Source organism: Conger conger, chromosome 19, assembly GCF_963514075.1.
Source record: "Conger conger chromosome 19, fConCon1.1, whole genome shotgun sequence".
In the NCBI taxonomy this organism is placed as follows: Eukaryota; Metazoa; Chordata; class Actinopteri; order Anguilliformes; family Congridae; genus Conger; species Conger conger.
Window position 1 is genome coordinate 15,024,462 of NC_083778.1, and position 26,071 is coordinate 15,050,532.

At 43.5% G+C, this 26,071-nt stretch overlaps 1 protein-coding gene and 1 long non-coding RNA gene across 4 annotated transcripts in view; one reads left to right on the forward strand and one right to left on the reverse strand.

Moving 5' to 3' along the window:
* Window positions 1-1,410: 1,410 nt before the first annotated feature.
* On the reverse strand, window positions 1,411-25,826 carry LOC133119263 (uncharacterized). Of its 2 annotated transcripts, none has more exons than XR_009706504.1 (3): window positions 25,592-25,826; window positions 8,056-8,163; window positions 1,411-1,917 (listed from the first exon to the last, which is right to left on the reverse strand). It is a non-coding gene; the product is annotated as an uncharacterized LOC133119263 (long non-coding RNA). The 2 variants fall into 2 exon arrangements; XR_009706505.1 differs by lacking the exon at window positions 1,411-1,917 and adding an exon at window positions 3,587-3,626.
* The window catches only part of rassf8b (Ras association domain family member 8b), a 34,867-nt gene continuing 32,625 nt past the window's right edge, over window positions 23,830-26,071 (forward strand). For both annotated transcript variants that reach the window (XM_061229790.1, XM_061229789.1), the window contains exon 1: window positions 23,830-24,171. The gene's annotated coding sequence lies outside the window, so the exon portion shown is untranslated. The remainder of the gene's footprint in view (window positions 24,172-26,071) is intronic.

Genomic DNA, 26,071 nt, shown 5'->3' on the forward strand with positions numbered 1-26,071 from the left:
AAGAGTTCTCACTGTTCAGGACGTAAATTAAAGCATGCGCTTGACCTTATTGTTCTTGCGGGTTCATATTGCAGACTACACCCCACACCCAAATGTTTGCAATAACCTCACCTCGACCAAAATAAAACAGGATAGGAGAATTGGGTGTGTAAATGTAATCGTTTCACTGGCTTCCCAACAATGACTGATGCAGATTAGGAAAATGTTCAGTATTTTAAATAAAATCTTCTATCTTTTTAGAGATTTGTCACTTTGTTAAAATAAATTGTCTCTGTTCAATGTCGCAACACACCCAAAGGACATACTTGTCAGGACAATGACAACCTTGTTATATTTTATGGACTGTCAATCATTAACGTTATGTAACTGGAAAGCAGGGTAGGACAAGGACTTGTGCTCAGTGTGTGTGTTGTGTGTGTGTTGTGTGTGTGTGTGTGGGCGTGTGTTTGTGTCTGCATTCATGCGTTTATATACATGAGGTTAGCTATTCTTTTTGCAAAACATTTCCCACAGTGCAGACCTTTTTGGAAAAACAATATGGAAAATGTGCCGTCCATCCAAAGAGAAGATTGCTTTTAGCTGTACAGAGTGAACTATCTTCAGTTCAGAGCTCTACTTACAGAACAATAAGAAAGTATAGTAATGGCATTTATTTTTGCAGAATACATTTTTTGATTTAAAATGTTTATGACCACAAATAACAATGCAAGGACCCAGTACATAAACAAAAGTTGCTGAGTGGCTAAGGCACATGACTAGGACCCAGGTTTTATCAAGTGTACTAGGAAGGTTGGTGGTTCAAGCCACAATAACACCTGCACAGCTGTTGGGCCCTTGAGCAAAGCCCTTAACTTGCCCTTAATTGCTTCGGGGGGGGGTTGTCTTCTGCTTAATCTAATCAACTAAGTCGCTTTGGATAAAAGCGTTCACTAAATTATTATTATTATTATTATTATTATTATATAAAAGTATAGTATAGTGTGAATTTAGTGGCAATAGAGCTTAAACAATTCAGCATTCCTTCCTTCACTTTCATTGGCTCCAAAGGGGATCAAAAGCTTGGAATCAACACTTGACGCTGGGGCCAGCAAGAGAGTTACTGAACACACCTGACTCACCAATAACACTGGTGCCATTTGTCCCGCATATTATGGTGCCCTGAAATGGGTGGACGATGTGCACTTTAAACATGTGAATACTAGGGCGGCCTGTAACATAGTGGTTAAGGTAAATGACTGGGACCCGCAAGGTCGGCGGTTCGGTCCCCTGTGTAGCCACAATAAGATCTGAACAGCCACTGGGCCCTTGAGCGAGGCCCTTAACCCTGCATTGCTCCAGGGGAGGATTGTCTCCTGCTTAGTCTAATCAACTGTAAGTCGCTCTGGATAAGAGCGTCTGCCAAATGCCAATAATGTAATGTAATGTCATGCTTACAAATCTAAAATTGTGGAAGACGGAGCCAGATGGGCTGAAGGGGCTCCAAGTACCTGCAGTAACTGTATGTGGATTGTGTCAAATTAGTTTGAAAAAGTGAATAATGCTTTATACTTTAATGCAAAACAAAGATTGAAGAAAGACCTATGAACAGGACAGTATCTTTGGTAAACTTATATAAATAATAACGTTTGAGATATGCCATTTTATGCTCCCACTAGCCTGAACAAAGAGAACCTTTCTTCACCTGGTTGGCGTGCAAGGGAACTAGCCGAACTGGATAATTCCCAAAATGAGTCGTTCATTTGTTTTACATAAAAGCTCTAAATCTGTCTCTGCCTGTTTTTTCGTGGCAGTGATATCCGCACAATGAAAGGAATGGCTTGGTGAGACTTGCGTGGAATGTGTTCGGAGGGCTGGTCTCCCGGCAGCGAAAGTTATGGGCCAACACCTGCCAGCGGAAGATTGGCTCAGAAGATAAGCCTTGAGGAAAAAAAAAAAAAGAAAAAAAAGAAAGCGTCTTATTGTATATTGTGCTTGCTATGTGCTATGTCTGATTTAACAACACACTTTCACGCATAGATTTGCATATAATCTTCCACATACTGTGCTCAGATTTATCTATGCAAATGTCAGTTTGAACGTGAACCAGTAAAACCAGAAGTCCCGCGTGGGGTGCACTTCTGATGTCGCCGGTCCTGAAACGCTACGATTTTGAAACGCTACAAAGTCTTAACGAGAAAAGTGCATTAGCCCTAACCCTGAATGTAATCACGTTCATTTTGATTTCACAGTTGTGCTTTCATCTGCAAACAATTCCTTTGTCTTTCATACGGCCATTTCTAACAGGTGTCTTTAATGACCGTACCACAGCCCAATTTCTAAATGATCACAAGAGTTTTGCTCTCTGTTCAGAACAGCAATAAAATCAAGGGCTTGATGCCGATGTAGTTTCATATTACAGACTACGCCCTACACTCTAAATGTTTGCAGTAACCTCACCTGAACCATGGGTCGCTGGGAAAAAACAATAGGAAAGAAAGGAGGATTATCACATATTTAAAACTGTGTATTTCAGTGTCTATGCAACAGTGAATGTTGCAGATAAACCGATGGTATTTTATATAATCTCCTGTTAGAGATGGCTCAATTTCTTAAAAGTCATTCATGGATGTGAGGGTTCAGTGCGAAAGAAAAAGATTCCAGCAATGTTTCGCTCTGCACAACGTAGCAACACACCCATAGAGCATGCTTGTACAGGACAATGACAACCTTGTTATATTTTACAGACCGTCAAACGGGGGGTGGGGGTGGTGCATGGGGTTATGTTCATGCGCCAAGTTATTTTTTATCAAACATTTCCTTCAGCAGACCTTTTTGGAAATATCTTCTTTTTTTTTCCAGAAAAATGTGCTTTTCATCCGAATAATACTCCTTCACTAAAGTGAACCATCAATAAAGAATAATCATATTCTAGTGTTGATAATGGATACTTCAATATGAGAATATAATCTATTTGGATACATAGTGGACAGTTAGAAGAATGGAGGTAATGTGCGATGCCAAATCCACCCATTCACACACGCGCACACTCGCGCGCACGCACACACACCTTGCGTTTCCCAGTTAAGTACCTTACCTCCTATGCTACAGGCCACCCTAGATCGATTAGAGTATTAATATCAGAAGGTCCAGGGGTTACCACATGCAGTGGAATTCATTTCAGTTTGGCTGGGGAAAAAGGCGTGTGGGAACCGGCTGCACTGGACAATACCGGAGAGGCATTCTGAGTCACTTTCACACAGTCTGTCACTGCCTGCTCTTCTTTCTCTTGGCACTTTTTCATACCCACATAATGAAAGCAATAGCTCGGTGAGACTTTCACGGTATGTTTTTGAAAGAATGAATGATGGCCCATGACATTGAAAGAATGTCACGGGGCAACAACTGCCATCGCAAGAGTTGCTTTCTGATAGATAGGTGTACGTCAGCGTTGTGGTCTATAAATAAGACAACACACTTTCACATTGAGTATTTGCATTCTGTACAGTGCGGTACATATTTGTACAGTGTGGTACAATTTATGTTATTTTGGCGCTGTACTCCTGCACAGTGAATTTGAAATGGAACTATGCATATGAGATTAAATCGTCACCTTTGAATTGAGAGTGTTTCCATCCGTCCTGGGTTATCTGCGTGACAAAAGTAATTGGACAGTTGTTTATGATTCGTCAGGTTTGTTCAATCACACCCTTAGTGCAGGCAGAAGAAAGCTTTCGGTACCTAATCTTGATTCTCTGCTTTTGATTCCCTTATCTGTGAATGGCATTTGTCAACATGTGGACCAGAATTGTACCAGTTGACTGTCAAGGATGATATTATAAAGATATTATGAGGCTGGGAAATAAGAAAAGAAAAAGAAAAAAACAAACAGAAACTTGGGGATGTTATAGTTGGGGCATGCATGGCTGCCACAGATGAAGAATAGCTAACCTCATTGAAAATGTAACTGCTCCTAGCAACAGCTGAATTAATTCTGAAGTGTGCAGAAGCATCTTGTCTGCACAAGTTGGCTCAAATTAATGGTGCTTCATCCCACAAGTTAATGACCCCAAACATACACCACTGCTCTTTTGCTTTGTGATGTTTTCCCTCCCGTTAAGCCTATTGTTAGGCCTATGTCTGACTGTTTTTCTTATTTCTCAGCCTCATAATGACTACCTTGACTTTTGCAGGCGTGACTCATGTTGGCAAAAAACAGCAGCAGACTCAAAAGGCACTCAAAAGCCTAGAATCAAGATATTGAGATATTGAAACTCAATTTACTCTGTTATCCCATCCATCCATTATCTGAACCCGCTTATCCCGATCAGGGTCGCAGGGGGGCTGGAGCCTATCCCAGCATACATTGGGCGAAAGGCAGGAATACACCCTGGACAGGTCGCCAGTCCATCGCAGGGCACACGCACCATTCACTCACACACTCATGCCTACGGGCAATTTAGACTCTCCAATCGGCCTAACCTGCATGTCTTTCGACTGTGGGAGGAAACCGGAGTACCCGGAGGAAACCCACACAGACACGGGGAGAACATGCAAACTCCGCACAGAGAGGCCCCGGCCGACGGGGATTCGAACCCAGGACCTCCTTGCTGTGAGGCGGCAGTGCTACCCACTGCACCATCCGTGCCGCCAATTTACTCTGTTACATTTATTCAATTTGATAAAGCGTTAATGTAAAAAAAAAACAAAAAAAAAACAGCCAGTCACCCTGTTTGCTGACGACTGCAGGACCGACACCAGCCCTCTCTGCCAGGGTCTGGTCTCAAATTCTGGGTCTGGAAGTGGATTCCCTGGATCTGTGCATGCACTTGATATGTGCATAGTTGTGGTTCAGAATGCACTTACACCGAAATAAATGTTGACTATACTCGCTATGCGCCTGAAACTAGTATACAGGATGGAGCACAGCCTCAGTCTTTATCCGACATATGCTATGGAAGTACGAGGGGAACATGGCACCAGAGAGAGAGTTCCTCCCCGGGGGGGGGGGGGGGGAGTTTGGCACCTAGAGCCAGAGGCACCTTGAAACACAAGTTATATTACTCATAGGCCTGAGGGCTTAGACTCACCACTGCCTTCAGTTGTCCTGGAAACATAACAGAGGCAAACCTGTCCCCACCTGTCATCGCTTATGTCCACCTTGCTCTGGGTAACAGGAGTGGCACAATGTATCATGGCAGGAAGTGAATATGCAACATGACATACCCCTCCCTAGCCTGCGGGCAAACATGCATTTGCTTTTTTTTTTTTTGCTCCACATAGAAAACACAGTCCATTGTGGGTATACTGGTGTGTCGAGCGATCATCTGCACTAATGTTCGGTCGAGTAGAATTGGTTACATTCTGCCGGGGTGAAAGCAGCGATGATATTTCCTGAAGAATCACATTTTACAGTACGTCTAAACACTTTTTTTTCCCCCTTAAATCTACTTCCAGCCCCAGTGTAAGTTGTAAGTTAGGTCACACATGATATTAAAGGGGGAAAGTTAGCATCATTCTTTCAAGTGCAAACCCAACAATCAGAAAAATCTTCAAATAAAAATCACTCCTTCGCATACTTCTGATGCCAATGATTCTATTTTGGTGATATTTCTGCAGAACTCAGGTCTGTGAATTCCCTGTATCTGACTAACCCACAAGAGGTTGGCATCGCTGTCATGAGGTTGTCAAGAAGGCGTTCAACACAATCAATATGAAAATACAGGTTTGTCTGAGCACATCATATTAGTCGGCTAACGTGAGAGTTAAAGGGATACTGGCAAGGTTCCCCTGACACGCTGTGATGAAATAAATCTCTGCATTGGCACAAACAATTAATTCCTGTAGTCTACCAGTCTGGCATTTGGTATGCATATGAGATCATCTACATTACAAAGGATTGTTTATATTGTACTATTTGGGTTGGCTTGTTGCCTATCTAGATGATTTATCTCCGTGTTCAGACACTTGCTTATTAAATGACTCAGAGTTATGGTAAATTGCCCCAGTGGCGATTGCCTCACCCTAAATCTTGGTCAATGCGAGTTTGACAGGGCCAGGGCCAGGTTTGCCCAGTTCATGCTAAAATGGAGGCAATATAGAAGCAGGTGTGGGGTCTCCTGGGGATGACAGGTTACTACAGAAGGGTCTGTAAGACATTTTCAGCTGTCGTCTTGCCCCTAACTGGTTTGTTGAACCGGAAGCTTTCTTATGAACAGTCCGTTTGCCGCAGTGCTTTCGAACAGGTGAAGGCCTTGTTGAAGAACACTAAAAGCTCCTGAATTCAGCAAGCCTTTTCAACTTGCAGCTGATGCCATTGACGTTGGGGCTGGTGTTGTTCTTTTGCAGGTCGGTCCTGAAAATATATCACACCTAGTTTCATATTCTTCTCACCAAGTTTAACCCGTCATCAACAGGTATAATCCCAAAAAACAGGATGCAAATAAATGGCAGCTTTTCCACTGTCAACCCGAGTCTGGTCTCATAATAGGTTACGCTGCAGACGCAAAAGTGGCGCTTACCAACTTTTATTGTCTTCTGACAATTCGACAGAATTTCTAAAATGGCCCCCGACCAACGGGTTTCAAAAGGAGCTTTTGTCTGATTCTGCACATACACCACCTGGCCTGACAGGAGGTGGGCGGTGTGATCTGTCGGCTGCTTTCTCTGCTGAGCACTGTGGCAGTATATCACCGCAGGGCCACTCCCTGCTCTGCTGGGTGACTGCCTCCATGCTCCTCACTGAGATCCACTCTCACTTTCACAACTTACTGCGTGTGTAAATCACCACCTTAGTTGGGGGTTATTGGTCAATTCCTCGACCTCCCTCCTGGTTATTCGGACGTAACGCGTGAGGCATTGAAATTCACACTTTTCGTGTTTATGCACTTCTGTAATGGCAACGACCCTTGACCCTTCTCAGGGCTCCAGATTAACTTCTTCAACTTGCAGCGCAATCGCAAAATGGAGTGCTGCAGCATAAAGGTGTGGCTTGGCACATTTCACTTATTATTCTGCTTCATTCTGCAGTGGTCTACATCAACGGTCCTCAGCCTTTTTGTCCCCTCAATCATAAACTAGAAAATAATATAGCATCATAAGAATCTTTTCAACTTGAAAATGAACATGTGAAATTCATGAGCAATCTGATGCTTTTATGTCGGAAATTAGTTGGATACAAACATCATGCTCTGGGTCAAATTTTGAGGTGGTGGTTAAATTTGACTGTTAATTACAAATGCCGGAGAGTGCAACGACAGTGCACAGCTCAACCTTATGACAATCTGTAAGGATTCACACTCTCACACACACTCACACACTCTCACACACTCTCACACACTCTCACACACTCTCACACACTCTCACACACTCTCTCACACTCTCTCACACTCTCTCACACTCTCTCACACTCTCTCACACTCTCTCACACTCTCTCTCTCACTCTCTCTCACACTCTCTCACTCTCTCACTCTCTCACTCTCTCACTCTCTCACTCTCTCTCACACACTCTCTCACACACTCTCTCACACACTCTCTCACACACTCTCTCACACACTCTCTCACACACTCTCTCACACACACACACACACACACACACACACACACTCTCACACACTCTCACACACTCTCACACACTCTCACACACTCTCACACACTCTCACACACTCTCACACACACACACACACACACACACACACACACACACACACACACACACACAGTCCATGTGAGAACTACAGCTTCACAACGTGAGAAAGACAGACTGGCTGCCATGAGGGTGGGGCTCTCTCTGTGTCTGTACAAGCCTCGGCCTGAAGTCAGAGCGGATGAGCGGCTGATGTGCCTCCAGGCCCCGCTCGCCCTGACCCAACCACACGGCTGTAAGAGGACCGCAGTCCACTGGCCGCTGGTCATTTTCCACACAACCATGAGTACGTTCTGCACACTGTGTGTGTGTGAGATCCGGAGACAGAGTCCAGGATGGGACAGTGGGAAAGCGCTCAGGAGGAGGACCCTGCTCGAGCTGTTGGGACAAGCCTCGAGTGAACGCCCACATACCGGGCACAAAGACCAGCGTACCTGCCAGGAACCCCGCCCTCCGCAGCCATGGCGACGCGGTTCCAGGTGAAGAGCCCGGCCCCGGGGGCACTGCAAGAGGAAACAAGCAGAGGAGCCACTCCTGCCCTCCTGAAAAAAACCAAAAAGACAAGACATGAAGTACATCTGCAAGTCACACACACACTGCAAGTCACACACACACACACACACACACACACTGCAAGTCACACACACACACACACACACACACACACTGCAAGACACACACACACACACACACACTGCAAGTCACACACACACACACTGCAAGACACACACACACACACACACACTGCAAGTCACACACACACACACACACACACACACTGCAAGACACACACACACTGCAAGTCACACACACACACACACTGCAAGTCACACACACACACACACACACACACACACTGCAAGTCACACACACACTGCAAGACACACACACACACTGCAACTCACACACACACACACACTGCAAGACACACACACACACTGCAAGACACACACACACACACTACAAGTCACACACACACTGCAAGACACTCACATGCCAGCATTAATGTTCAGTATCGGTCGATCACTTGGGCTGCAAACCCATCGTTTCTTCCACCCATCCATACATGCAGGAGTGCACCCCAATGTTAAAAAGCTATCATTACATTACATTACATGACATTACATTACATTAATGGCATTTGGCAGACGCTCTTATCCAGAGCGACGTACAGTTGATTAGACTAAGCAGGAGACAATCCTCCCCTGGAGCAATGCCTTGCTCAAGGGCCCAACGGCTGTGCGGATCTTATTGTGGCTACACCGGAATTAGAACCACCGACCTTGCGGGTCCCAGTCGCATACCTTAACCACTACGCTACAGGCCGCCCTATCAAACGTGTTAAAGGATTTCTTTTTAAAAGCTACTCTTACGTACTTTTGTTGGCCTGAAAAGAGATCTGAAGTAAAAGTTTACCAATGCAATTGTTAAATCTTGGCAAGAGACGGAGAAGCCATATTAATGTGGCCTCAGAGTCCTCCCGATAGGTGCGTTTGTTCTCCAGCAGCAGTTCAGCGGACCACTGAGACACAGGAATGACAAGTTCTCTGTGCCTCGGTCCATACAGACCTCGTTCATCGTTTGAAACGCCACTCCAATTTATAACAAAACGCACATTTTCCAGCTTTGTATGGCTATATTTTCCATTCTTTGATTAAGTCTTTAGCACTACCCAGACATTTTTTTTATTTATCTTGTTTACAGAGCTGTACATGCTCTCCCTCCAAAAAATTTACAATGCTGTGCAGAAGTCTGAGGCACCCCACCTTCATTATATATACTTTTTTTTTTGTGTGTGTGTGTGTTAGTGTGTTAGAGATTTCCAAATATTCATTTTCCAAAAGATTTAATTTGTTCAGAGACATTTTTGTATTTAATTTAAAAAAGTAACATGTGACTGTAAGCAATTGACTACTTTTTACATTACAAAAACTTGATCAAGGCTGTCTGAGATCAGAAGCAAGGAGCCAACCAAAGTCTGCAGAAGAACTGTGGCAAGTTCTCCAACATGCTTGGAACAACCTCCCTGCTGATTGTCATATAGAACTGCAGGACAGCGTTGGCTATCTCAGAGAAGTGATGCAGTTTTAACGCCAAAGGGTGATCATAAAAAATATTGATTTGATTCAGTTTTTAACTATTCTGCCGAATTAATAAATGTAATGTAAAATGTATAGTACGTTTATTTAGGACCTTTAATTGAATTATTTTTGAAAGAATCTTATCTGTACAGAATGTTATATAAGAGCCTCATACTTTTGCAGAGTACTGTACTTGAAGAGTCAATTGCAGTTTTTCCTGAAGGAAAACGTTTAAAACAAGATGAAATATCAAACAATACCATGAACAATTTCATACAGATACATGAGAGATTTCTCATCAGACTGCACTACTGTTTGGCTGGGGGGAGGGGTTGATGGGCTTGTTATTCATGATCTCATCATACTGCCCATGAGTAACAGGATGAGTAACTGGGTGTGTGATTTGCAGATGTACAGTACGGTGCAAAAGTCCAAGGCACCCTACATTTTTATATACTGTACGTATAAATTTGGTCCAAGATATTTTTTGATTCATTTTTGTTTTGTTTTCTGCATTATTGTCTCAGCAAAAAGAGCAGATTGAGATTTTCAAACATTAATCTTCTAACCATGTAAATTCTAGTGAATTTTTGAAAATAAGGTAATCACCATAAAATAATGACCATACTTAAAACGTTAAGTAATAGACCACTTTTCAGATAAACTTGATCTGGCTGTCTGGGATTACCTGGCTAGCTGTAGCAAGTGAAACGATCAAAATAACTGGAGCAAATTCTCCAATATGTTTGGGAAAATTTACCAGGTGATTTTATTTTATTTTATTTTATATTAAACTGCACTGAAGAGAATTGATAGGAATTGGTGTGAATTTCAAGGGCGAAAGGGTGGACACAACGCATATTGTTTGGATTTAGTTTATCTGTTCACTGCTCTTTATAGTAAATTGCGTGACACTTCACGGTTCATTTAATTATTTTTTAAAGTTTTTTTGTTTTTTGTTTTTTTTACCTATGTGGACTTCTGCACGGTCCTGTACTTTATGCATTTGTAGCCTTGTGCGATGCAGACAGGATTTCGGTTGGAGCAGAGCCAGATTCCTCACCTCACCCCACCACGGCGATGAATGCAGAGGGTGTGGGGGTTTCGGTGAGGTGTCGACTGTGTGTGGGCGTTCACAAGAGTTTTTCCCAAACGCTCAAGGAATGTCCCGTAGATTTTCCCCACCGCCCCATCCCATCCCGGCTTTGTGTCAGTCCAGATCTCACACACACACGCCGTGTGCAGAACGTACTCATGGTTGTGTGGAAAATGACCAGCGGCCAGTGGACTGCGGTCCTCTTACAGCCGTGTGGTTGGGTCAGGGCGAGCGGGGCCTGGAGGCACATCAGCCGCTCATCCGCTCTGACTTCAGGCCGAGGCTTGTACAGACACAGAGAGAGCCCCACCCTCAGGGCAGCCAGTCTGTCTTTCTCACGTTGTGAAGCTGTAGTTCTCACATGGACTGTGTGTGTGTGTGTGTGTGTGTGTGTGTGAGTGTGTGTGAGAGTGTGTGTGAGTGTGTGTGAGAGTGTGTGTGAGAGAGTGTGTGTGAGAGAGTGTGTGTGTGAGAGTGTGTGTGAGAGTGTGTGAGAGTGTGTGTGAGAGTGTGTGTGAGTGTGTGTGTGAGAGAGTGTGTGTGTGAGTGTGTGTGTGTGTGTGTGTGAGTGTGTGAGTGTGTAAGTGTGTGTGTGTGTGTGTGTGTGTGTGTGTGTGTGTGTGTGTGTGTGTGTGTGTGTGTGTGAATCCTTGCAAAACCTTACAGATGGTCATAAAGTTGAGCTGTGCACTGTGGTTGCGCTCTCCTGCATGTATAATGAACAGTCTGTCCCACCGTCTCACAATGACCCAGAGCACGAGGTTTGTATCCAAATCATTTCTGACTTCATAAAAGTATCAGATTGCTCATGAATTTCACACGTTCATTTTCAGACTGGTTCCATCAAGTTGAAAAGATTCTTTAATTTCATTCATTCTTATGATGCTATATTATTTTCTAGTTTATGATTGAGGGGACAAATATGTTGAGAACCACTGATGGATGTGGACCACTGCAGAATGAAACAGAATAATAACTGAAATGTGCCTTGCCACACCTAAATGTTGCAGCACTCCATTTTGTGATCGTGCTGCCAGCTGAAAACATTAGTCTGGAGCCCTGAGAAGGGTCAAAGAGCTTGTTGCCATTGCAGAAGTGCATAAACACGAGTGTGAGTTTCGGTGCCTCAGGCGTTACGTCTGAATATCCAGGAGGAAGGTCGAGGAATTGACTAGTCTGTCTTTCTCACGTCGTGAAGTTGTGTGGGTGTGTGTGTGTATGCTTGCATTAAGTTGATCTGCCGTCTTTGTAATTCTGTACCACCGACTGAAATTTGACGCAGAACAGTTTTACACCTAAATAGTGTTCTGTCCTCATTATCTTCCAGACACGTGCATTTTCACTCTGTGGTCAACAAGTTTAATGCTCAACAGTTTGTAGGAGTATCAATGATATTCAAGACTGGTCGATTTTGACCCTAATATTACTGGTGGATGAACACTTCTGTCTCAAATCTTCAATCCTGTTCCTCACCCGTTACCCGTATAATAGTTGTACTGTAGGCATGATCATTATTGGTTTACTTTTCTGCGGTGGTCACAGAATTTCTGCAGAATTTGGGTACCCAGCACACACAAGACGTCATTGAGACTGTAAAGCAAATCCAGTTACAGACTTACATTTCCAGCCAAATGCTCCCTAAAGATTCTGTTTAAATATTATTCTCCATATCAGCTTGTTTGCACGAAGGTGAAGATGGAGTTGCCCTTTTAAAGTTAATGTTCCCCTCGCCGAGTTTACGCCCTCGCGTTTCTCACAGAAACGGTACGGTGACCGAAAGAACCCCACCCCCTCCACACCTACACGGAGGTGCTGCACCGCCCCCCTCCCCCCCTCCCTAGATAAGCAGCTCCCAGCTCTCTGACAGCGTCTCGTGAATTCGTCCATTGTATTTCGGCCCGCTCGTACGACTGGCGTTCCTCATAGATGTTTAAAATGTCATGCAGTGATGTTTTTCACAATGAGCTTGTGAATTCCCCTCCCAGAGGAGTCCAACCCACCGTGCCTCTCCCCCCCCCGGGGGCCCGCACGATTGCCCAGGGGCCCGCGTGCCACCCAGCTGCCGCCACTCACGCTTAATTACACTGCGTGCAAACCCCTGTTTAATTTCTCTAAGCAAACCCAATGATTCATTGATTTTAAGTACACAAGACAAAAGGAGATAAAAACTCCTTTTGCGCACTGGAGACCTGGGCCCTGCTGCCTCCCATAGCACACGAGCCGCAGCAGAGCCAGGACCAGCTGCAGGGATTCTGTCAGACCCGGGCCCTGGCGGTTTACAATGGAGAACACACAAAGATCCTGATATTTCTAAAAAAAGCTCTGCGTGTCAGCATGAATTGCACATCGACATACAGAACACTATCCTGCGGCACGTGCACTTATTTAGCCCTAAAAATAAGCTCCACAGGAAACTTCAACTTTGTACTGGAGGACCTGGAAGTAATACACAGTGCATTTTATACAATAAAAGAAACGTTCAAATTCAAATAGCAATTAAAATATGGGGGAAAATTCGCAAATTAGTTATCCACCTAATTGCACTGCAACAGTAAGTAACAGGTACAGAAAAAAAACTACGAACAATACCTGCAGAACAGAGTTAGACCAGTGCCTTCCATAAATGAAGGGCAGTGAAACTAGATTAATCAAAAAACAGTGACCCCACTCCTGTCATTACAAATCCCTGAAATACCAAGAGCAGAGTACGATGTCCCCACAACCAGCTGATCCTGAGGCTGACTGAACCACAGCAACACCTGTGCACACCATCTCACTGCAGGACAGAGAAATATCAAACAAAAACAAAATGAATTACAATCTACCAAACTATCATGAAACAATAAGAAAATGCACTTGTTGCGAAACAGAACAAAAAAAAGCATTAAGTAAATTCGACCACCATCGGGTTGTAAGAAGAGAATGCACTGTGCCAGAATACCACACCGCATGAAAGAAATGAAACACAAATACTCGGTAATGCTTCATAAATTATGTAGTACTTACTGGGTAAGTACACAGCTACTTGTATAATTATTAGGCAAGTACTTTGATTTCAGTGATAAGTACAATTTACAAAACACAATATGTAAGGACAATGCAAACACAGTGAGCAGGACCTGGCCATAGAGGACACTGCACTCACACGGCCAATAGGGGGAGACAGAGAGCCCCACTTCCTCCTAACCTGTGAGAAACACCAAAATGTAAAGAAAACATAACATTAGGGCAAGGGTTAAGGGCCTTGCTCAAGGGCCCAACGGCTGTGCGGATATTATTGTGGCTACACCGGGATTAGGACCACTGACCTTGCGGGTCCCGGTCATGTACCTTAACCACTACGCTACAGGCCGCCCCAAATGCATTTCTTATTTCACATGCACTTGTAATTCGCTTTGGATTAAAAGCGTCTGCCAAATGACAAAAATGTAAATGTAAATGTAACATTGTCTCGAATTCCCAGAACATTCTGATCAGGAAGTATTGCAAAGTCCTCCTGGGACAGAAAATAAGCCACACAAAATTAGCAGCAGGATGTGTCAAAGTCTGCTATAACTTCAGGCAAAGAACAATATGTACCTGTCTGCTACAACCTCAGAGACAGAGCATGGTATGTACCTGCCTGCCATTACTTGATTGACAGGGTCACAATATGTACCTGCCTGCCATAACCTGAGAGACAGTGAAACACCCTTGACCTGATCTATGAGGTGTACAGAGAGTTCCTTGGCCTTCATGGCTTGGTTTTTGTCCTGACATGCAGTGTGAATTGGCGGACCATATATAAACAAGTGTGTGCCATTCTAAATGTCCAAAAAATTCAATTTGCCACAGGTCGACTCCAATCAAGGGCTAAACACATATCAAGGATAATTAAAGAAAACAGGATGCACCTGACCACAATTTGGAGTGCTGAATACTTATGTAAATTAGAGATTTCAGTTTGAGTTATTGAGTGTAGATTGAGGTAGATTGCCATTTTTGGCCATCAAAGTGTGCAAAAGGTGAAGGGGTCTGAATACCTCTTGACGCCACTGTATATGATGAGCAGAAAATGGTAACCGATGCCATTTCAAAGCGGGTTTTGTTGTCACAATTGAAACTGGCTGGAAACTTCAGGTTGTAAGAATCACATGCATCAGCAGGGGGCGACATGGTGCCGAGGTTGAAAGCTGGCCCCTTGGAAATTCTGTATAGAATTCGTCTGTCGGGAAGAGCGCCCTCTGACAGCAACCTGACTCTTCCCAGCTGGTCTCCCATTCGGAGTGCAACCCAATCAAATGCTGCACTCGTTTCACGTTTGGCACAGCTCTACAAATTGATATGGCAAGTATTATTATATTATTCAATAATTGAACATTAAGGGCAGGTCTGGTGAAACGACTGGGCCACGGTCACAAAACACTGCATTACATGAACTTTACGCAATAGCCGTTTTCAGCCACTAGAGGGGAGTGTTTGTTTAAAGTCCTTCGCAGGTTGCGCTCGTTAGAAATCTGATTTAAAGTATGAGGTTGCTCCATTTCTTTCTTAATTTGATACCACATTCCTGAGAAAGGTCACGTAGTTTTTGTAACGGCCAACGTTTCGGCAGCATCGCTGCCTTCGTCAAGGCTTTAAGTCAGCAATCAACTGGCATGCACACAGGCCTACTCCAGGACAAACTGACCACACCTGTGAGACAATCAATATCACGTAATTAACAAAGGGCAAGACTAAACATAAACCCAAGAAAAGGCCAGGAGGGCTTGTGTATGCATTTTGTGTTATGGAGAGAGTGAACATGATTACTACTGGAAGTACAAGTCGCAGGAACAGTGACTGAACTCTGTTAGTTAATTAGGCTGTTGTCTTGTTGCATGAGGCCACAGTTATGGAATCTTACCAATTCAAACCCAACTGCCATCTGAGGCTGACCCTCTCAGTCTATCGTCCCCCATTCGGACTCAATTCAAAAGTTTGTATTTGATCTTTTCTTTTGATCCTCTCTCTCGCTTACTCTCCATCTCTATCCCTGTATCACTCCCACTCTATGCCTCTCAATCTCGCCATCACTCCTATTGAATTATCATTCTTACAAAAAGAGCAGTTTTAGAACACCAAAGCATGGTTTATGCAGTGCATACTCCTTACAGTCATAATTTTGCATACTGTATGCATACAAAAACATTACCACGTGTTGTCATCTACTGCTTTGTGACCATATGACCATTATAAAAGTTATAAAGTCCCTCACATACAGTGAGCTCAAGAATGTCTGGAACAAACAGAGTTTTTTTGGAGTTTTTCGGCAAACTAAGCAGTAGATACACTTTAGTGGGAGGAAAAGATTAGCATTACGAGGCAGAATAGCCTGTTGAGCTTTCATTAAAGGGTATTTTTACACATTTTGATTTCACCCTGTTGAATTCACAGCAGTTTTTATACATTGTGTTGCGTATGTTCGGGGCCAATGGCTTTACAGGTGTTTTTGGCTTGTCTGGTGTAATAAATTGCTTCCGTCGTGCAGGTATGAGGCAGCTTCCAGTATCGAGTCTTGATTTGAGGCTTTTGATTGCCTTTGGGGTCTGTTACTGGCATGTGTCAACATGAGGACCAGAGTTCTGCCAAGTGAGAGTCAATAAAGCTATAATGAAGCTGAGAAATGGGGGGGGGGGTTAATTAAATAAATAAATAATAGGCCAACCCTTAGGCTTACCGAAAAATGGTTTCAAACTTCAGAAAGAGAGCACTGCAGAGGTCAGGAATAAGAAAGGGCCTGGTCAGCCAAGAGAGACCTCTACAATTTATGACCGATGTATCCAATGAAGAAAAACCCCCAACCATCCAACTGAGAAATCAGAAATACTCTTCAGGATGCAGGCGTGGATGTGTCAGTGATGACTGTCCACAGAAAACTTCAGTGGTCCAGTGACTAAACTGCAAGATGAAAACCACCTTTTCGCCCGAAATCAGGATGGCCAGGTTACAGTTTGCTAAGAATTACCCACGAAAGTGTGAGTTCTGGGTAAAAGAAAACTGGAGAGATGACACACGCTTGCACACACTCATACACACATACTGTATACTAACACACTGCTGCTAATCCCATCCTGCTTGATCTCTCTTCCCATAATCCCTCGCCTTTAATCCTATTTTAGTCATCGGGCCTTTCTAATTGTGCGGCCATTCGAGTCGTTCTTTGACTTCCGTGTGTCAAAGAAACAAACAAAAGCCACATTTTGTTTCCACTCTGTAAAGGACTCAGGATCTGGGCAGAGGAAAAACGTCCCAAAAGGTCACCTTGAGCGGAATTAACAGGGAAATAAACCCTTTGTTTGTGGCCTGAATGATACTCAAACAGCCAAACAGGAAGCCAGTGTTGACTTGTTTCTGCAGCACAAATCACCATTTTAACATCACTTGGGAGAAACGTCCAAACGAAACACCCCCAAATACGTAGGTTTCACAAGTCTGCGGGAGTGCATGAACAAAATCAACAAATGGAACTGACAATGCAACATTTATAAATGGTTGGGGGCCATTTTGTCACGTTGTTTCTGAACAGTAAGCAGAGTGCCCGAATTTTACCATAGTCTTCAGTTTGTGGGACTCAACCAAGGACCCATTACACAACTGTGAACAAAAGCAGGTTACCCCAGAACTAGTCGCACAAAGAGTTAACCAGCATTGCTGTAATACAGCAATTCAAAAAATGAACAGGCCACCATAAACACCAGTCATTACACATGATGTTAAATGAGTTCAGTGCTCATTTAACAGATCCCCATGCTCATCCAGAGCGACTTATAGCATAAGAGAGCATCGGGGGAACCAACCTGTGGTTTGTGGGTACTGGTGGCAAAGTTTGCCATCAACACTTTCACTCCAGAAGGTCACAGTGCTACATTAATAAAAGCACTAAATGCAAGTTAACTGTAAATGTAATGCTAAACCACACCATAATACAAACCATGAATATACAACAAAACATCCATAAATAAATAGTCATAAATATCCTCAAAAAACAAAAAGCCATAGCAACCAAAATTAAAATGGAAGGTGCCCATCAGTATACAAATCACTGAGACCCCTTGTGTCTGCTGCTCTCCGATTGGCTCAGGGATACTCGATGAGGGTTCAGAATTGTTTGACGGACCGTGATAAAACTCCAGGATCCTCAAAACAAAACACCTTCAATAAAATTTACAACCCATTTTGTCTGAATGCTGCCTATGCGTTCTGCCAATCAGTCAATCAACCGACCACCCAATCGGTCGATCAAATTAACAGAAAGAACAGCGGTCACTGTGTACCAGAAGGGTTGTTCACAAACCTCCTCTCTTCCCTGCGTTTCCAGCCTTGGCAACCCGCTCCCAGGGTCCAGGTTTACAATTAACCTCCAAGAAAAACAAACAGCGTGTTTATCTGAGGAATCTGAGGTGAGACCACACGGTTTCCATGAGAACGCAATGTGTGAAGGGACTCTTTGTCTCCCGCGGCCTTGTGAAGTTAAACATTGTGTCCCGGTGCGGTCCCGGGCCCGGCCCAGGTACGAGTCAGAGAATCACGTGAAGTCATGTGCAATGGCAGCTTGTACTGTCGGACCAGAGCTACTGGACAATGCAGTGTACCATACATGAAGACTGATGGAGATTCCAGGAGTCCGGCTAATATGTAGTCTAGGTTAATATGTGGGCTGAACAGAACAGAACAGAACTGCCCAAAAAACGGGGCGGAGGATGCTGTTGATCTCAATGTTAAACACCATTTTATCAGGCCAAGGTGCCAGACCTCGAATGGCCGGTCGGTCTCATCTAGCTGTAGTCTACACGGAACAGAATTTTTATTGACGTACGAGGTTCAGTTGCGTTTGATTGGACATGAGGGGGTCAAGCCTATGTAGCTGGTAATGTCCAGAGGGAGATTAATCTCCTGATTTCCATACGCCTAGCTTCTGTTGCCAGACATCGCAAGACTGGTTATGACGTACAGCAGAGGCAGCTAGGCAGCTACGCTAAAATCATTTATTCAGGGCTGGAATTTCTCATTTTGAATGTTGGACGTTCGGATTTCTGATATGGCGGTGTGTTCCAAAATAAACTGAATAAATCAACTGTGCTTTATTCAGCCACTTTGTTTTATCGTACGCGTAGCCTCCCGATATGCCGAGCAGTTTAGCCCCAGTGCAATTTAGAAGTAAAAAGTATGCTCTTAAAGTATTTTGACATTTTATTAAAACGGCACACGTTGATGACATTCTTTTCAAAAAGGTTAAAACTCACCTGTCATTTCCTGTTTGTCAAACATGGTCCTGTTATTTGCACTTTGAATCTTGCCCACATTGCTTTGATTGTTTCTCGTGGGAATGACAGTGAGACAGAAAACTATGAAAGTATCACTCCCTTCTGAAAATGCAGACAAAGCAAAAAGTCGGACACGGCATCGGGCGTTGACAAGCAGTCTCTAATAGTTGTAACCACATTATTTTTCCCCTAGAAGCAAAGTGCCCAGATGTTAGTCCGACCTTTCTTTTTTTGGAACCTTCAAAACGCAAGACATTTCTACAGATGGCTATTCTGAGAAACCCTCCTTAAAAAAAAATCACCCACTCCCAAGTATGACGCCAAATTCAATTGACACAGAAGGACGTTGTGATGCGATTCAGACATGAGGGACAAATTGCAAAATTAAATGAATATTCACAGCCAGCTTGAAAGAAAAATGAAAAACCGACACATGGCATCCATTACACACAGCTTTTCCCCCCTCTTGGTTTTTGTGAGTTTGGCATCAATAGCAGCACTGACCTGGATTCAGCATCTGGAAGCCATCTCGCTCCACACTCAGAGCTGGCAGACGCCAAGGCTTTCAGTGCCGTTTCAGCTCAGACAGGCCACATCATCCCCAGCAGACCTGGGTCAGATATGTCATCCTTTTGGATTCAAAGACGTCTCTGTGCTCGACTGATCTCGCCTGGTGCAATTGAACCAACCACATGATGACTGTCAATAATTCCTGTCGGCATTACGACAAATGGACGCCGTGATTTGAACATCAGTACACCAATGAAAAGCAGATACAAATCAAACAGAATTCCAGATAATTTCAAAAATTATCAAATAATTTCATTAAATAATTCATTTCTGGTGAATTTAAAGGGGAAAACATAAATGGATTAGCCGACTGAACAAAAAGTCTTGGAGACAGTCACAGAAAATATCAATGGGGTATTCATCCATCCATCGATCCATCCATCCATTATCTGAACCCTCTTACCCTGATCAGGGTCGCAGGGGGGCTGGAGCCTATCCCAGCATACATTGGGCGAAAGGCAGGAACACACCCCGGACAGGCCGCCAGTCCATCGCAGGGCACACACACCATTCACTCACACACTCATACCTACGGGCAATTTAGACTCTCCAATGAGCCTAACCTGCATGTCTTTGGACTGTGTGAGGAAACCGGAGTACCCGGAGGAAACCCACGCAAACACGGGGAGAACGTGCAAACTCCGCACAGAGAGGCCCCGGCCGACGGGGATTCGAACCCAGGACCTCCTTGCTGTGAGGTGGCAGTGCTACCCACTGCACCATCTGTGCCGCCCTTGGGGTATTCATGGTTCGGCTAAATAAGGATTTCACAAAGTTTTTCCATTGGCGGCACTGCACAGGGATTCACTCTGCACCCCCGCTGAAAGAATGGGAGGTTCAGTCAGGACACGGACAGCAGCTTCCCCGCCGATAACACACCCCTGCTCACTCAGGAGAAATACACACTGGAGACAGCAAGAAAGAGGCCAGAAAGAGCTTCTCCTTAAAAAATAAATTCATAAAATTATCATAAATAAAGACAAGAGTAGCATCTCTGACCCATGAACAAGGCTCCACTGAGCATGAGCATGATTCACACACGCAGTGAATGGATTTCTGAGAAATTGTGTAGAAATACACAAGTCCCACAAGTAAACGCGGCGTTATTCTTCATCTAATGTCTCCCTGTGTGTCGATTTCCTTTAAGTTATTGTGTTATATTTGGGCAATATAGACGGCCTAATACTCTACGGAAGAATCAGGGCCAGTTTGCATCACTGCCGAGCTGGTCTCACATGGAGATTGTGTTTTAAATGGGAGGGGGGGGTAGGGGGTATCGGGGCTGTAACGGGCCAGACAACATGCACAGGTAAGGGTGGTGCAGGGTTGGCAGCTGGATGGGGGGGGGGGGGGCTCCCTGTAGACATGGGGCCACAAATTTAAACCGCCATCCATCCCGTTCACTGTTCCCCCCCCCCCCCCCCCATGTGCTTTTCCCAACAGAATATTTTCTTGTTGAGGTCATCATTCCCCTCCTCCCCCGACCATGATTTAAGCGTTCCCGAAAGGGGTGTCTTCCGAGGTTTGGGAGGGCTCGCGCAGATGCTATTGATTTCGCTATGAATCAGCGCCTCCCCTCCTCTCGCCGCGCTGCGCCTCCCCGCTCTGATTTACGTCCTCCCCGACTAACAGGCCACACAAACGCTACTTTTTTTTTTTTTTTTTTTTTTTTACTAGCCGCTCCAAGCCCACACTAATTCCACTCTTTATGAACGACCAAAAAAATCAATCTTTTTTTATTTATTTTTACAGGTTCTGCCGTGTCATGCGAACAGCGGCAGAGGGAAACGAGCGCTTGCGCGTTCCGGAAAACTCCGGCTCATCCGTGCGCCGAGGTGAAAGAGTGCACGCGCAGCTGGGCATTCCAGCATTGGAAGAAATAATTTTCAAATCACGGGTACACAAAAAGAGAAAGCACTAAATTCTGCCCCAAAGCTGGAGGGAGCAGCCATTTCGTTTTATTTCACATCGTTTCACAAGCTCTGCAAATGGTGGGTGACCAGACTTTAAAATGGCGAACGGCCAAATGTAGGGTTTTATTGTCATGGGACTGGGGACAGCCAATCTCTGAAGGGCTGAACATAGGGGTTTTTACACCGCAGTGTTCAGTGTCAAATCAACTCTGCTAGAGTATATTCATTACAACTCCAGTTGGGAGAGAACACTGCTGCTCCTAACTGACCCGACGGGACGTTCACATCACCCCCGTGTTAACCTCCTTACACTGGTTGCCAAGTAAGGTACAGAATTGATTTTAAGATTTTACTCATCGCTTTAAAAGCACTGCATGGTCTAGCCCCCAGTTATGTTTACAAAACTTCTCCCCCCCCTGAGAGCCAGTGCACAAAGCCTGAGATCCTCAGGTAAGGACCTTCGAGCTATTCCCAAATCTCAAATCAAGACAAAGGGTGACTAGGTTTTTTTTTTGCGGTAGCCCCACAACTTTGGAATAACTTGCCGAGGAGGTCAGACTTGCTGAACCACTAAATTCTTTCGATCCCTTCTTAACACACATTTTCTAGTGTGTGTTGGCCTAGTTGCTTGATTGTGACGCAGAAGGATTACATTTTCAGCTAAATAACTGATGTAATGTTAAATTGGCCAACTCATTTTGTCATGGAGTTTTTAACTTAAATGCTAAAATGATACCTTGCTTACAACATCATTTAGTGGACAGCTGAGCAGATGTAAATAACGGCTATTCACAGAAACGAGAAACTGGTGCAGAATTTGATACGGTCTGACGAGTCATCCTTCACTGTGTTCTGGACATTATATTCAGCAGAATCACAAGTGTTATGCTTTCAGATGAAATGCCATTACAGCACAATGGTTGAGTTAAAAATAAAAAGGAATATGAACATGTACTGTATTCATCATAAAATTGCTAATATTATGTTCTTAATTGTACATGAAATTGCATGATTACTAACAGTATCCTTCATTATGCAGAAAACAATACTAAAGTGCAACCAGCCAACAAATCTAAATGCACTTGACTGGATAGTGCGAGAATTTGTAATGAAAAATAAATGTTGCATTTAAGAACTGTGAACCGCACTCTTCTAATTTGTCAATGGATTGTTGATAAATATACTGAGACAAGCATGCAATCTGGCCACACAGGAAATGCAACTCTGTCAAACGTTAAAAGTACACGGACAGAGTAATAGTCCCTGTTGGACTCCAATAAACTTTGATAGAGGGGAGTTTGACGCTGTGTGGGGGGTACAGAACGCGCTTGGCTCAATCCCGCAACGATTTCCACTCTGGGTCTGTGTTTTGTTTGTGGTTGCCATGGACGGAAGGCTCCGTCGCCTCCTTCACGACCATGCTTCAGATAGAAAATGGCTGGCAAGGGCTAAATCTGTCATTCGCTGCAAGAATTGAATCCACCTCATGTCAGGAATGACGCCGAGTGATTTGTGGACGTCCACAGTCCAAGCAGGTTGAAAACTACTAACACGTTAAAACGGCCCGTCATGTAGTGCAATGAATAATGTTCTGGCCACCTGTCAATATGACATTTAAAAACCTCATTGCATTTAGGGGGGAGGGCTAGCTTTATGAAACTTACAATAGGGTGTGTAGCCTACTGAACTCATCGACGTGCTATTGTTTTTGTATATTTGTACATCCTGTAACCAGATGGTGTGAGGGTTGTTTTAAGTAAATAGTAAAGATTACGAGATTAGTAAACCCCATTAGATTCAGTTGACTGACCACGCAAATGACTGTGTGTAACATTTCAGACATTAAAGGCAACATTTCGAAATGTGAACACCTTATAAGCCTATTTTTAGTTCTAACCAACAACAACCGACAATAAACGTGTGTTGGTATCTGCATCAACTGGAGAGCCAGTCGTGATCACATGGTGCGAAATCGCGACATTTTTTAATCTGAATAGACTATGCAAATTCAAAATGATCAATTTGACACAAATTGTTCTCTGGACGTCCATCACAAGCAAAATATTTCAGACGAAATATCTCTTGTCGTATCGTCGTCAACTGTCAAACTTTTCTTTCTCCATTATGTGTTCTCATGCATAACTTTTACGCCGATTCCCATTATCCCTGCCCGGTTTCGCAACCGGGGTTCTAAAGCGCATTGCATCTTTAAAACGGTCCACAATGCCTTGCGGTGTCCCAGTTCCGTTACATTGTATTTACAGGCTCGCGCCCAGAGGGGGAGAGGGGAATGTCGCTGGTGCAGATAGCGATAGCGAGCGGCCAAGTATGCGCACAATCAAAGTAACTTTATCAAGGCAATATATGAAATACCCCACTTTGTCGGATGGTTTCAATATCTGATTTGGACTATAATTACTTTGGGCTGCCCGGCAACGGTGTTGTCATTGCATGAGCGACCGGGCTGCGCGGTGGAGAAATATGTAAGACTTGCAGATTTCATGCCACGGCGAATCTCTAGCATAAGAACTCAAGGGGAGCCAGGAAAGCAGGCGGAGAGCAACATTGAGCAGTACTTTTTCTCCTTGGCTGCCGTCGGATAAAGGTATGAACATTTGGCTATGTGATCATATAGGCTATAGTAAGCATGGATAGGCCATAGTAGATGCATTGTGCTTCAAGTAGCCTGCCTATGGGTAATTACAGATTGATGAAAGAAAGAAGTTCAGTATTTTGTTAGCGAGTAATACTTGTAATGCGGCATTAGCTACGCGCGTGTGTGTAGTAGTGGTAGTAGTAGTATCCGACGCACTCATAGCCTACATGTAGTCTACACATATATAGCATAGTGCGCATACGTAAACAAACATTTTATTTTTTTTCATTTGAGGAACTCTGAAAGTTCTCCTACAGTTCTTGTTTTCACGAGTTTTTTCCCTTTAAACCGACTTCGGTGTGTGGTTGAAGTTTTCGACTTTAACCTATCTTTATGACAAAATGGGCTAAATGAAAAATTACAATACGCCTGTATATCATAACTTACTGTATTAATAGCATTTTATTAATTGCAGATTGCATTAAAATACACATCTTCAATTAGTTGTTTGAAAAGCGTTACTGCGCAACAGCACAACTGGGGAAAAAGCAACGGCACAAAATTCAGCTGTGTAGTATAAGCTATATTAACGCGTTATTAGCCTTATAATTCGGTAGAAGCCGCTGAGCAGTCTTTTTCTTTAGAGAGCCTTAGAGAAACAATATGTTTTGACGATGAGTAATCCGCTCAGATAAATCTACCGCGCTACCCCGTGTGCTGCATGCCGCCTGTGTAATCCATATTTCATCATAAGCATCGTCCGCGTATAGCTGACGCGCTGTACTGATCGCCCCAGATTTAGTGCACTATGGTCTAAAGGCGAATTAACACTGGAGCACAAGACGTAGGGCCTTGCGAAATATAGGCCCAAATTCATAGTAGCCTAAAGTATATATTGTATATTTAAAGTATATATTGCCTTAGTTTAATTTTTTGTTACGGACATCACGAGTTTTGTCTTCAGTGACTGGGATCAACTTAAATTGGTTGTAATAAATTGGAGATATTTGAAAGTTTTAGAAGTGCGTTATCTTCGAACCAGAAATACCAATTTAATAAGTATATCTCGCAGCATGCCTCCTCCAGTCTATACAGTGTGATAAGATATGACATTTTTTCTTAGGGAAACTTTTGGTTGGATTCACTGAAAACTTCAACCAACGCTGGCTTGGCGTGAGATTGTCAATGGACAAGAGACAGTAATTCAATATTTTTCGCGAAATATTTTATGAGTGACAAAATGGACATGATGTTAAGTTACTTTCCCGAAGTACAGCTCTCTTTGAGAGTCTGAAAAAACCTGAAAAACTAGGCCTGTCAGTTTACGGTCGATATTTAAGGTCGTGTTTTTTTGGTGGTTCATTTTGGTAAGATGATAATCAACATTTCGATCTTTGAAACAACAAGCAAGCAACAAACAAGCACCGACCTGATATATAATACGAAGTGTTCCTCCAAATGTCAGCTGTATCTTCGGCAGTCTTTCTGGTAGAATTGACTGAAACTATGCAATTTGGCACTGTTAAAAAAATAGGTGTAAATTCAAGACATAACTTGTGTTAAGCTAAACATTTTGCTGCAATGTAGAGACTTATAATAACTGAAATATTCACAGCCCGACAAAGAGGTGGTGACTGACAAACTTTGCTGGTGAAGGAGGCGGCATTTTGGTACACACCTGAAATTCAGACAGCTCTAATTGTCTGTGATTTGAACTGCTGTCGCAAATAATAAAATACTTCATGCGATTCTTCTTCGAGATCTTTTTCTTTTTTTAGATGTCTTACAGATTTAAAAAAAAAAGGGTGTTTCATTTGTTCATTTTTAAGAGAAACGTATCAATGGAAATCATGTATCAATTAATTAAATTTAATTGGGTTAGCAACTACTAAATTTAAACAGTAGAAAA